At 39.8% G+C, this 12,911-nt stretch overlaps 1 long non-coding RNA gene across 1 annotated transcript; it reads left to right on the forward strand.

Moving 5' to 3' along the window:
* Nucleotides 1-1,705: 1,705 nt before the first annotated feature.
* LOC109027676 (uncharacterized) lies at nucleotides 1,706-2,510 on the forward strand. Its single transcript, XR_002006702.3, has 2 exons — nucleotides 1,706-1,899; nucleotides 1,989-2,510. It is a non-coding gene; the product is annotated as an uncharacterized lncRNA (long non-coding RNA).
* Nucleotides 2,511-12,911: the final 10,401 nt, after the last annotated feature.

Consider the following 12,911-nt stretch of genomic DNA (forward strand, 5'->3'; position numbering starts at 1 on the left):
CTGCTTGGGATATGGTGGTATAAGATGTGGTGCCCAGCTGCCCCTGCTATGCACAGGTCATGCGGGTCAGGATTGGGTGGCCCAGTCCACTCTGCACCAGTATCAGCTGGCTCATGGCCAGGCCAGGGTTTATCAGTGGCCACAGTGGTGGGAGGTGGAGACAGTGTCCTTGTCATATATTCCTTTTTTTTTATTACACTCCCCTGCCCATTTCTACCATCTACGTCATATGGCACTTGGGAACATGCAGTTTGATCCTGGACACTACTCTCAGACTCTCTGAGCCTCAGCCTGCTCACCTCTGAGGAAGGGGGATAAACGCCCAGCACAGAACAAGCTTAACATCAGACATCCTGAACCACTGACTGTGGACCACCCTGACCCTGCAATCTCACAATGGGATTTTTTTTATCTTATCTCTTCCCAAATACTATGAACTCCTCCAGACACTGCATTCCTTATTAAACTGGACACATATGTCTAACTTAAAAGGTAATTAACTAAAAAGTCAAGGTATAGATCAGGGAACCAGGCCCCCCAGCAGCCCCCAAAGTTGTTGGTGTCTTCACACTGGAAAACAAGCCATTTGATTCCTTTTAGCTGGAGAAAAAATGCATTAAACTTTGTAACTGAGAACATTTATGATCCACCTGACCCCAAATCTCAAAACCCATTGAAAATGGCATTTAAATCTCACGGTGCCCTGAGATTCTGCCAACACCAGTGGGGAACGTAGCTAAGAGATTGTGTTACATCTTTGACCTGAGCTTTTTTTTTTTCTTTTAAATATGGTCTTGATAAATGATTTCCCATTTACCTTTTTCCTTTCTCTATTGTCTGTAACCTTGAAACTTGGTTTGCTATCCACCAGGCAACACTGATTTGCAACTTCACTAGATAGGTTGGAGGAGGGGGGGCTTACAGCCTCAAAACAACCCTGCTTTCCCTATCACGGGGCCAGAGGGAGTGGAGCTGTTTCTGAATTCTTGCTCTGAATTCAGCCTTGCTGAGTGCTACTCAAGGTACAAGTGCGGTGGGTGGTGTCCCCAGTTCCTAATCTGGGGAATTATCCCAGTGTACTTTGGGCAGCAAATTTCTGATGCAAAAAGGTGGTGTTTGTACTGCAGAGCTGTGGTCTTAACATTTACACAAAGTCACAAAGTTTGATATCAAAGTCGCTAAACCTCTCTGTGCCTCAGTTTCCCCATATACACAAAGGAATAATAACCCTCACTATCAGTAGGGTGTTTTAGCAGCAAATAACAGAAAATCCAAATCAAATTGACCTCAACAATAAGAACATTTACTGACTCCCAGAACCAGAACTGCAGTGGTTGGGTATGGCTTCCTCTCCCGTCATCTCTTGCCCCCATCCTGTTTTGTTCTCATAACAACTAAATCCTTAGGCTGATAGGAAAATGGAAGCAACAATCTGCAAACTGACATGGGCCAAGGTTTCAAGGATTTTATTTAAGGTAACATCCTAACAGGAGATTTTTGAACCACAAAGTTTCCAGCCCTTAATGGTGAGATTTAGTGCCTTACAGTCACTGGTATATCCTTGGGATGCTAGATATTATCGTGGCTAGCATAAGACCATAGGGTCAACTTTGCTTCCCTTGACATTCTGGAATGTGTCCACACCAGGCACAGGAGCCGGAATGGCTGTGCCTTCTGTGAGGTCACCAATATCATCAGAGGATGCTCCTTTTAGGGGTTGCAGGTAGCCAATGAACAGCCAGAGCTGAAGAGGCACCATGAAGCTGAAAGGTCACCTTGGGTTCCTTTGAAGGGAAGGATACAGAGTCCAGCCAGTGCTCATTCCGGTTGGTGGTCTTCTTCCAGAAGCCTAAAGTAGTGGTTCTCAAACTTGAGCACTGGCTTTGAGAGCTTCTCAAGGTACAGATTGCCGGCCCACACCTCAGGAGTCTCTGATCCAGCAGTTCTGGAGAAGGTCCTGATCATTTACATTGCTTACAAGTTTCCAGATGATGCTGATGCTGCTGGTCCAGGGACCAGAATTTGAGAAGCACTGACCAAGAGGATGAATGATGGAGTACGCTTTGCAGCAGAGACTAACAGCAGCCACCCGGACTCAGTTGACTTTCTGCTTACTCTGGCTTATTTATTCTCCATATGCTCCCCGTCATCATTGAAGTATCCTGGATCATTCATTTATGGAGGGAACCACATTTTTACCTTATAGGCTAGAGCTCTCTGTGGGAGAGCGGTGGGATTTTATAATTTATCAACTATGAGGAGCTCACTATTTCATACCCATGGCTGTTTAGAATGCTTAAGAGAACACAGAAGCTCCCTGAGGTGCGGCCCTTTTTTGTGCTGGATCTCCAACACTGGAAGCGAAAGGAAGTCCCAAACAGAAACTATATGCAGTGCTGAATCTACAGTGGCTCTGAGAACTTTTAACTAATGGGCACTTGTAAATCTCACAACATTTCCTACTGGCGTGAATGCCCTGGGTAAAATGCTCATTAAACTGTCAGCCAGCAGAGAGGTGTCGTTCCTGGAAAGAAAGTCACAGCATCCAGGGGTGGCAAATAGAAGATTTTCTAAAAGTGAGGTTGCCAGGCCAAAGTTTGTATATATATTTTTTTCTTTTGAGATGGAGTCTTGCCGTGTCACCCAGGCTGGAGTGCAGTGGCACAATCTCAGCTCACTGCAACCTCTGCCTCCTGGGTTCAAGTGATTCTCCTGCCTTAATCCCCCAAGTAGCTGGGATTACAAGTGCGTGCCACCACACCCAGCTAATTTTTTACGTTTTTGGTAGACACAGGGTTTCACCGTGTTGGCCAGGCTGGTCTCGAACTCCTGACCTAAAGTGATCCACCCGCCTCACCTCCCAAAGTGCTGGGATTACAGGCATGAGCCATTGTGCCCGGCCTAGGTTTGTATATTTTTAATTTTGACAGATTGCATTCTAGAGATTGCACCAATTCTCACTCCTGTCAACAATGTTCAAGAGTGCCAGTGACTCCCTACATATGCTCACCTGTATAGTGTGTTGACAAGTTTTGAAATTTTTGCCTCATAGGCAAAAATAATGCTATAATCTTCAGACCTATAATTCCCACTTCTCTTCTTATGATTGAGCACCTTTTTTTTTTTTTGAGATGGAGTCTTGCTCTGTCGCCCAGGCTGGAGTGCAATGGCGCCATCCTCGCTCACTGCAACCTCCACCTCACAGGTTCAAGCGATTCTCCTGCCTTAGCCTCCTGAGTAGCTGGGATTACAGGTGCACACCACCAGGCTCAGCTAATTTTTGTATTTTTAGTAGAGACGGGGTTTCACCATGTTGGTCAGGCTGGTCTCGAACTCCTGACCTCGTGATCCGCCTGCCTCGGCCTCCCAAAGTGCTGGGATTGCAGGCGTGACAGCCACCGCACCCGGCCGTGCACCTTTTCATATGTGTAAGTACCACGTGTGTTTCTTTGAAGTTTGTTTATCTCTTTTGACCAATTTTTCTATTGGTTGTTGAACTTTTTTTGTAGGTTATTTTTACATATCAGGAATTAACTTTTGTATGTCACACATGTATATTCTGTTGTAAGAATTTTAAGCATTTTTCCCCATTTTGTCATTTCTCTTGATTCAGTTTAAAGTGTTTTATGCCATGGAGTCATTTTTTATTTTTATATAGTTAAATATAATCATGCGTTTTCTTAGGGACTTCTGGGTTCTATGTCAATTCAAGATTATTAAAAATGAAAAAGAATATTCCTTGCTTTCTTCTAGTACTTTTGTGGTTTATAGTCTTGTGGTTCCTTTCTAACATTTAATTTGGTATAAGGAGAGAGGTACTGATACAGCTTTATTTTGCTTCCCAATGGCTCTCCACTTGTCTCAACACTGCTTACTGATGGCCCATTTACTCTTTACTGATATACAATGTCACTGTTGTAAACTAAATTCCCGTTTGAACTTGAGTGTGTTATTTGTGGAGTCTGTACTCATTCCATTGATTGGTCTATTCATTTGCCAAAATCTCGTTATAAGAAATAGAGCAAATTTATCATGCATTTTAGCATCTGCTAGGACAAGTATGCTCCATTACTCTTCTTTTTCAGAATTTTCTAGACACACTAGCATGTTTACTTTTGTGTAGAAAATTGAAAATCTGCCTGGAATTGAAAATTACCATGTTGGTACTTCTATTGAGATTGCATTAAATAGGTCTATTTAGATTGATTTAAGAAGAATTGACTTTTTATGATTATTAAGTCTTTCTATCCAATAACAAGGTAGCATTTCCATTTATTCAGGTTTTCTTTTGTGTCCCTTAGTAGCATCTTAAAGTTTCTTCATGCACAACTTCAACATTTCTTGTTAAGTTCATTCCTGGATATTTTTCAGTTTCTTATTATAAATGAGTATTTTTTTTATTTTGTTTTCTAATCTGTGTATATTTTGTATCTTATTTTCATACCCATCAATTTTCTGAATTCTTTTACCTGCTATAGTAATTTTTCGATTGATTATCTTTTTGTACTCTCTGCAAGTAGTAATTTTGCCCACCCTCTTCCCATGCTTCCACTTACTTCTTTCACCTGTTCTATTGTAATGGCTACTGCATCTGGAACACTGTCAAAAAGCAGCAGGAAGAATGGATATCTTGGTCTTGCTCCTGAGTTGAATTAGGAAGGCTTCTAGGGCTTCTGCATTCTGTATGATTCAGGATTTGGTGAATGATCTTGTTATTTTATTGAGTTAATATGTTATGAAAGCATCCTCAATAATATTTTGTTAAAAGTTGGATAAAAATTTTACAATGAATGTTAGATAATTAAATAACTTTTCAGCATCCAGGGAAGCAATTATGATTTTTCTCTTTTGATCTATTAGTATGTTAAACTATAGTCATAGCTTTTTCCGGTATTGGAAAATAAATAGGTAATGTTTATTCTGTGTTTACTTTGTGCCGGGCCCTATTCTAAGCACTTTACATGTGTTAATTCATGGAATCCTCTCAATATACTATAATTAACCCCACCTGAAAAATGAGAAAACTAAAGCACAGAGAAGTTAAATAATTATGTGTCCAAGGTCCTATACCTGGTGAGTACCAGATCCGGGAATCTGAACACAGGCAGTTTGGCTCCCGAATCTACATTCTCACCAGCTACTCTCAGCAACGGTCTTTGAAATTCTCATCAAGAGGTAGCATTCTCTTAAAGTGTACTGGATTCTCTCTGCTAACACTTTATTTAAGTGGGTTTTTTGCCTTGATATTAATAGATAACTTTGGACTACAGTTTTTCTGTGTGTATATTATCATTGTTGAGTTTTGGAATTGATATCTTGTTAGCTTCAAAAACTAATTTGAAAGTTTTTCTTCTTTTACTGTGGCCTGGAACAGTTTAAGTAGTCCTGGAATGATCTTTTCTTTAAAACATTCTTTGCACCTGTGAAGTGTCTGATTCTAGTGCTTTTGAGCGAGTTGGATTTTTGATAATGTACGCTATTTTTCATCCTCTAATCATTGGTTATTTAGATTTTCTGTAACTTCTATGATTGGTTTTTGTAGTTTATGTTTTTCTAGAAAGCCATCCATTTCATTCAGGTTTTCAACTTTATTTCAGTAGAGCTGAGCAAAGAAATATCTCAAAATTATTTTGTTTTGTATACATACAAAACAGTTCCTAATGTACTATTTTGATTTTGTATTAGCCTATGTTCATATTTTTTTCTTAATTATTTTAGCCAGCAGTTTTTCTGTTTTGTTCTGTTTTCAGAGAAGTAGCTCATGGATTTATTTGTTGGTTTTCTATTTTATTTTAACATTTTACTCTATTTGTGGTTACTTCCCTTACCCATTTCTAATTTTGTATATGTTGTTTCATCTTTTTACTTGACTAGGTTGGCTAATGGTTTGTTATCTATTTTATTGTTTTTTTGTTGTTTATTTATCCCAAGTACCATCTTTTGGATCCATTTTTAGTTCCATTTAAAAAACTAATTCCTTTTGCCATATTTAGTTATATTTATTATTATTTTTATAACTTGCCAGAATGACTGTTCCTATTAATTATTTTCATTATTTTATGTTTCACAACACTAGTTAGTAGAACTATGTGGTGAGAGGCAATATCCCAAAGATTGTGATACATGATTCTTGCATTATCAATATTTTCTAGATATTGCATTTTAAATTTTGTTTTAATTTCTTCTATGGACCAAGAGTTAAAGAGATAACTTCTTAGTTTCCAGGTGGTTAAGATTTTTTTGTCTCTTATAAATAGGGTTATTTTGATCAATATTTCAAGGACAATTATATAATGGGCATATTCTTTGTATTCAAGGTTTAGAGGTATAGATATGTACAAATATAGATATAGAGATACACACTTATGTGTGCACACACTCCACCCTGTTAACTATGGGATTTAAGTTGTCAGTGGCATTCTTTTTTGTCTACTTGATCTGTCATGGCCTGAAAAAGTGCTCACCACAGTTGCCTTTTTGTCTGTTTCTCTTTGTTTTTATTGCAGTTTTTCTTTTACGCATTTTGAAGTAATGCTATTTGCTGCATGAAAATTCACTAAATTGTGTTTACCATTATAAATTGTCCATCTTTGATTTGTATAGTGTGTTTTTTTGTCTTGAATTTAATATTATGATCCTTGTTATTTTTTTGCTTGCACCTAATTTCCATGTCTTTGCTTTACCTTTTACTAGCAACCTTTCTGAGTAATTTTATTATAAGTGTATTTCTTGAATGTGTAATGTGGCTGATTTATATCTTATTTCAGGTAAGATATATATTCAGATATCTTATTTCAGATAAGATATATATTATTTCAGATTTATATCAATCTGAAAGTGTTTTTCTTCTAAAAAGGGGAGTTTCCCATTTACATGTACTGCTAAACTATTTCTGAACTTAGTTCTATCATCTAACAACTTACTATTTTACTCTTCCTTTTTTGTTGTTTTCTCTATGGCTTAGGTTTTATTGCTTTATGCTCTGAGTAAATGTATTTATCTTCTACTAGTTTTTAAGATTGACATTTGGTTTCTATTATTCTAATGATACCCCAGTAACTTTTTTTTTTGAGATGGAGTCTCACTCTTGTCGCCCAGGCTGGAGTGCAGAGGCATGATCTCGGCTCACCGCAACTTCCACTTCCCAGATTTAAGAGATTCTTCTGCCTCAGCCCCTCGAGTAGCTGGGATTACAGGTGTGCACCACCATGTGTGGCTAATTTTTGTATTTTCAGTAGAGATGGGGTTTCACTATGTTGGCCAGCTGGTTTCAAACTCCTGACCACAAGTGATCCGGTCTCCCAAAGTGCTAGGATTACAGGTGTGAGCCACTGTGCCTGGCCCCCAGTAACTTTTAATATATTGAAACCTTCTTGCTTTGTCAAGTTCAAGCAATATTTTTCGACACCCTGCTATGAGAAATGAGGCAAATTAGCAAGACTCCCTCTAGCCCTCTGCACCTTCCTGTCCTTATTATCGCTGTCACCTTTGTTTGTACTCCATCACCACCATGAGTCCAGTTCTTCATGGCACTTATCACAGTGCGTAATGATGCTACTCATTCATTTGTTTACTTGTTTGTTCTTTAACTCCCCCTCTGGACTATAAAATACTTGAGGCCAAGGGCTTTGTGTGCTTTTGTGTGATCAGAAAGAAGTGACACAATTACAGGATAAGAGAAGGGTTATAAGGGGCCTTTAAGATTATCTCACCCAAGCTCTCACTTCAAGTTAGGAAATCGAGCCCTGGTGGGTGGAGACACTGGCCCTACATCACAGAGCTAGTGAGTGACATCACAGAGCTAATGAATTTCGATCACTTCACCCAAGCTTGTTCCAGAACTCCAGGCTCCCTCAAACATATGTTAACCACAAGGGAGGCTTCACATTTACATAGAACCAATGTGGATGATATTTTTTAGCAATTTCAATTGCTGTCATTGAGCATCTTTTAAATGACATATTTGAAAATAGCTTCATTATAATGTACAATTTAAAAAAATCATTGTTTCATATGTTCATAATAATCTTGTAACTTTTTTTTTTTTTTTCGAGACAGAGTCTCACTCTGTTGCCCAGGCTGGAGTGCAGTGGTGGGATCTCAGCTCACTGCAACCTCCGCCTCCTGGGTTCAAGTGATTCTTCTGCCTCAGCCTCTTGAGTAGCTGAGACTACAGGTGCACGCCACCATACCCAGCTAAATTGTGTGTGTTTAGTAGAGACGGGGTTTCACCATATTGGTCAGGCTGGTCTTGAACTCCTGACCTTGTGATCCACCCACGTCGGCCTCCCAAAGTACTGGGACTACAGGCGTGAGCCACTGCGCCTGGCCATAATCTTGTAACTCTTTACAGATATATTCTGAATCTAATCTTTTGAGGTTTCTTGGTGGAGGAAGCCTGAGAGGAAGAACACCCCCATTGTAAGTTGGGAACCAAGATTCTAATAAGTGACACACTCCAAGTCACTTAGAATGGCAAGAAATGATTCCAGAAAAGAATCTCTGTTTCCTGGCAACCAGCTCAGTACTCTCTGAAGGGCACTTGGAAGGAAAGTTCAATCAATGGAAGGGTCAAATGTTTCTTTTTCAAATGGCCATTTTGCATGTAATGGCTGTTCTGTGCAGACATTGTGGGCTGTTCTTCTCTTGTTCATAAGATCTAGGGTCCTTCTGTGCAAAATGTATGTGCTGTGGGTAAGAAATTACTTTAACTGAGTTTATTGGCATTTCTTAGCACATACAAGTTCAAAGAAAATTATTACAGGTAAGAGCTCTGTCCGTTAAAACAATGCTGTATAGATTACATAGTGATACATTTGGTCAGAGAGACAGCCAAGAAAAGCTCAGGACAGATCTTGCCAATTCCAAAGACCAGCCTTTCCAAAGGGTCTGTAAATCTTTCTCCCAACCCCAAAGCCACCTGCTTGGCCCTGATAATGTTTTCAATTTGACTGAATTTCTGCTAATGGGAATGTACGCAGTGTAGGAAGGGTGCTGGAATCAGACCGAACCGTTGGTTCGAACCTGAGCTTCTGCATGCTTTTCAGAAAGGTCTTATCGTGCCCAAGCCTTCATTCCTTTAGATGTGGACAGAGTATAATAACATTATTTTAGAAGGTTGTTGTGCTGCTTCAACAGGATTATGTGTGGGTATCTGCTACTTGGTATATTTAAGCCTTCTCCTGATCACAACGCATTACTAGCTGTCAGAAGATTGACAGGGAGATCTGGACCAAATTGAAAACAGTACTGACCAATACTGTATCATCATCTGTGCTCAATCAGAGACTTTGGTTAGTTTCTCTGCCAGCTCTCGAAACTCTGTATTAAGTGTACGTAATAACTCCTTAGGACTTAGAAACACGGACTGCCAGTTAACAGAAGAAAAAGTGGTCATCGAAAAGTAAGGCAATGAACCTAAAGCTACACGAGTCACTGGCCAGCTCTGTGGATGAGCAGCTCTCACAAGGGCCACTGTGGCACCCTGGGGGCCGCCTGTGTGTGGTGGGGGACGGGTGCCACGGATCTCTGGAGCTATGGTCTCTGGAGGGCTCTCTCTCTTTCTGACTGATAGGAGAGACTTTCTTAAATTTCAGTTGTAACACTGCAGACATTTCTTCACCTATTAATAACCATTAGTTCTTCGTGTGCTAGAAATCATGAGTTAGAGGGAATAGGACAGTCCTTTGTAAGACAGGCCATTGAGGAATAACACCAAATAGAAACAGTGAGTTGCAATTTCTCATTCAACAAAAATATTACTGAGCACTTCAGCTGTGCTGGGCTAGGTGAGTGCTGGCTGATGGCAGGGACACCATTGGTGAATCAGACCCAACCTGTCTAGTGGGAGAGCTACAAATAACTAGAAAAGACTGTGTGGTGTTCACCTTCGCCAATTTAACCTGGACCTCGATTCCTAAAGTACAAAAAAAGGAGACCTGGGCCAGGTGATTCCCCAAGGTCCATTTTAGTTCTTCAACTCATGTTTATATGAAACTTCACCCTCAGTTTCTTAAAAAAACAAACAAAAACAAAACTAAACTAAAGGATAGAGAAATATAAGAAACATTTTAAATGATTTTACAACATCTTAATTTCCTCTGTAAAAAGGTTTAAACTGAACTGGTAATGATGACTTCATCCAAGCAGCCAATTTTAGCTCAACATTTAGGAATCGCTGTGGAAGAGTCCCAAGAGCCTTGGCTATTCTTTCTTTTTCCGCCTTTGCTCTTTCTGGCCTGCTGCTGCTCAAAGTTTTCCATGTTGATTTTTTTCCTTCTCTCCCTGCCTGCTGGTTCCTCCACATTATTTACTGCTTGTGTTAATTCACTTTTATTTGACCCTTAGCATCATCCGTCAAATTCTTGCATGTTCACTAGCATACCATTGTTTTAGTAGTGGCTCTGCAGCTTCAGTCGACCTCTGGCCACAATTCCCCTAACTGTTGCTGCTGTTTCTTCTTCTTTCCTCATCTGGCTAGCTAGAAATGGGTGACATTAGCATTGAAAGGTCTATTCCCGTACATTCCTGTTTTCCTAAAATTTCAGCTTTTGAAACTGAACAAAGTGATACTGTAGTAAATATGCCTGTGCTAAGAAAACTGGGACTTTCCTTTAAAAAAAAATGGAGTTTCAAATTATAATGAATTTGAATTTTTCCTTTGAAAACATATTACATTCAATTAAGCTGTATTGCAAGCTAGGCTCACAGTCTGTGATTTATATTGTTGTAATTAGCAGATGAAATAAAGATTATAAAATACACTGAACAGGGAAATGCAACTTGAGAATATGTTAGAAGTGTTCATTCTAAACATTGCAGTGTTTGTTTCCATCACCCTGTTTCTAATTAGAAGCACAAGCACAAACTAAAACTAAAGGGTAGGATAAGAAATGGAGGCTATTTTAGGCCAGATGCAGTGGCTCATGCCTGTAATACAGCATTTTGGGAGACTGAGGCAGGAGGATCACTTGAGGCCAGCAGTTTGAGACCAGCTTGAATAATACAATGAGACTCCACCTCTACAAAAAATAAAAATAATAAAAAATAAAGCTAGATGTGGTGGCTTGTGCCCATAATCCCAGCTACTTGGGTAGCTGAGGCGGGGAGGATCATTTGAGCCAGGAAGTCGAGGCTGCAGTGAGCCATGATCACACCTCTGTGCTCCAGCCTGGATGACAGAGCAAGACCCTGTGTCAAAGAAGACCCAATTTAGGGTAAATATCAGACTTTCTCAGGTTTGCCCTAAGTCACTCAATGTTTTTGTCCTTTCTTGGTATATATTTCAGTCATTATTTTGTTTATTGTCCATCCCTCCCTCCTCTAGGGTGTAAGCTCCATGAGGGTAGGGAGTTCTGTTGTTTTTGTTTAGTGCTGTATCTTTAGGGTATAGAATCATGCCTGGCATATAGTAGGTGCTCTCTCTATATTTGAGTAAATGAAAGAATAGAGGAATAGTCATATTTGCAGGACTAAATTCCCGCATTATAAAAGGAAATTACTACACTGCAGGCTAAACATGGTAAATGGAACACATGTGTTTATCTCCGTTCCCTCCAGAAATGCCTCTAAAATAACATAAAAGGCCTAAACTCACAAAGACTAAAAGAACTAGAGAGAAGACTGCAGCAGATAAGAGATTTCAACAAAATTTTGATGGCTGATCACCTCGATGATTTTGTCAGGCTGGGAAAAACTGAAACCTAAGCCCGTGGGGGAGAAGCCAATTAAAAATAAGCTATTTGTACCACAGCTCCCTAGAAAGGCTCAGGATTTGGAGGCACTTTGTTCCTCTCATGCACCCTTCTCAGGAAGCTACTGAAGGATGTACTCCACTAAAACAGGGTAGAAGTCAAGGAAGAAAAAGACCTAGGGTTGGGGAAACAGGAATCCAACACAGGAGAGAGATAAAGGACATTTCCAGGATGAGAGTAAAGGGAAGTCTCAGCCTGACAGGTTAACAGGCCTAGGGAGCGACCAGTCCAGATGGTGGCAGGGGAACAAAAGACTCCAAGGTTAATGTCTTAAAGAAATAGAAAACATGATACTTTCAGGAACCATTTCTCTAGGTGTTAAAGAAGTAGAAGCAGCAGCAACAACCTGGTGTACTTGAACGTTCCCAGAGGAGATTTTACAGTTCTGTCAGAGGATTTAGGGTCCCATTAATTATACAAATGAGAAAACAAAGCAATTATAATCTCCAGGGAAAGCAAACAGCTATATGAAAAAGGAAATGGAATTATATTTTACTACTAAGGCTTAACTATGATTAATATTTACTTATTCATCATAATGCTATATATATTGGGATGTTCAAGGGGAGGGCAAGTGTTTGGTGTGTGTGGGGAGGAGACAGTATAAGAAAATAAAACCGGTATCTTCCATAACTGAGAATCAGTGGATGCTATCTAAAACTGAAAAATCATGGCTGGGTGCAGTGTCTCACACCTGTAATTCCAGCATTTTGGGAGGCTGAGGCAGGCAGACCACCTGAGGTCAGGAGTTCGAGACCAGCCTGGCCAACATGGTGAAACCCTGTCTCTACTAAAAATACAAAAATTAGCCGGGTGTGGCGGCACATGCCTGTAATCCCAGCTAATTGGGAGGCTGAGGCAGGAGAATTGCTTGAACCCAGGAGGTGGAAGTTGCAGTGAGCTGAGATCACGCCACTGCACTCTAGCCTGACTGACAGAGCGAGACTCCATCTCAAAATAAAATAAAACAAAACTGAAAAATCAAAAAATAGCAGCAGAAACATAGTATTCAAAGCTATGAAGGTAAAAACTCAAATAAATGGCTAAAATTTAAAAGTGCTGGCCTTTGGAAAGCTTACAAAGCTATGTGCACATGTGTTATATTTTTATATAAGTAAAAATAAAATTAGCAAGAGGAAATGAGGCTTTCATTATTCA

The sequence above is a fragment of the Gorilla gorilla genome, chromosome 6 (assembly GCF_029281585.2).
Source record: "Gorilla gorilla gorilla isolate KB3781 chromosome 6, NHGRI_mGorGor1-v2.1_pri, whole genome shotgun sequence".
Lineage (NCBI taxonomy): Eukaryota > Metazoa > Chordata > Mammalia > Primates > Hominidae > Gorilla > Gorilla gorilla.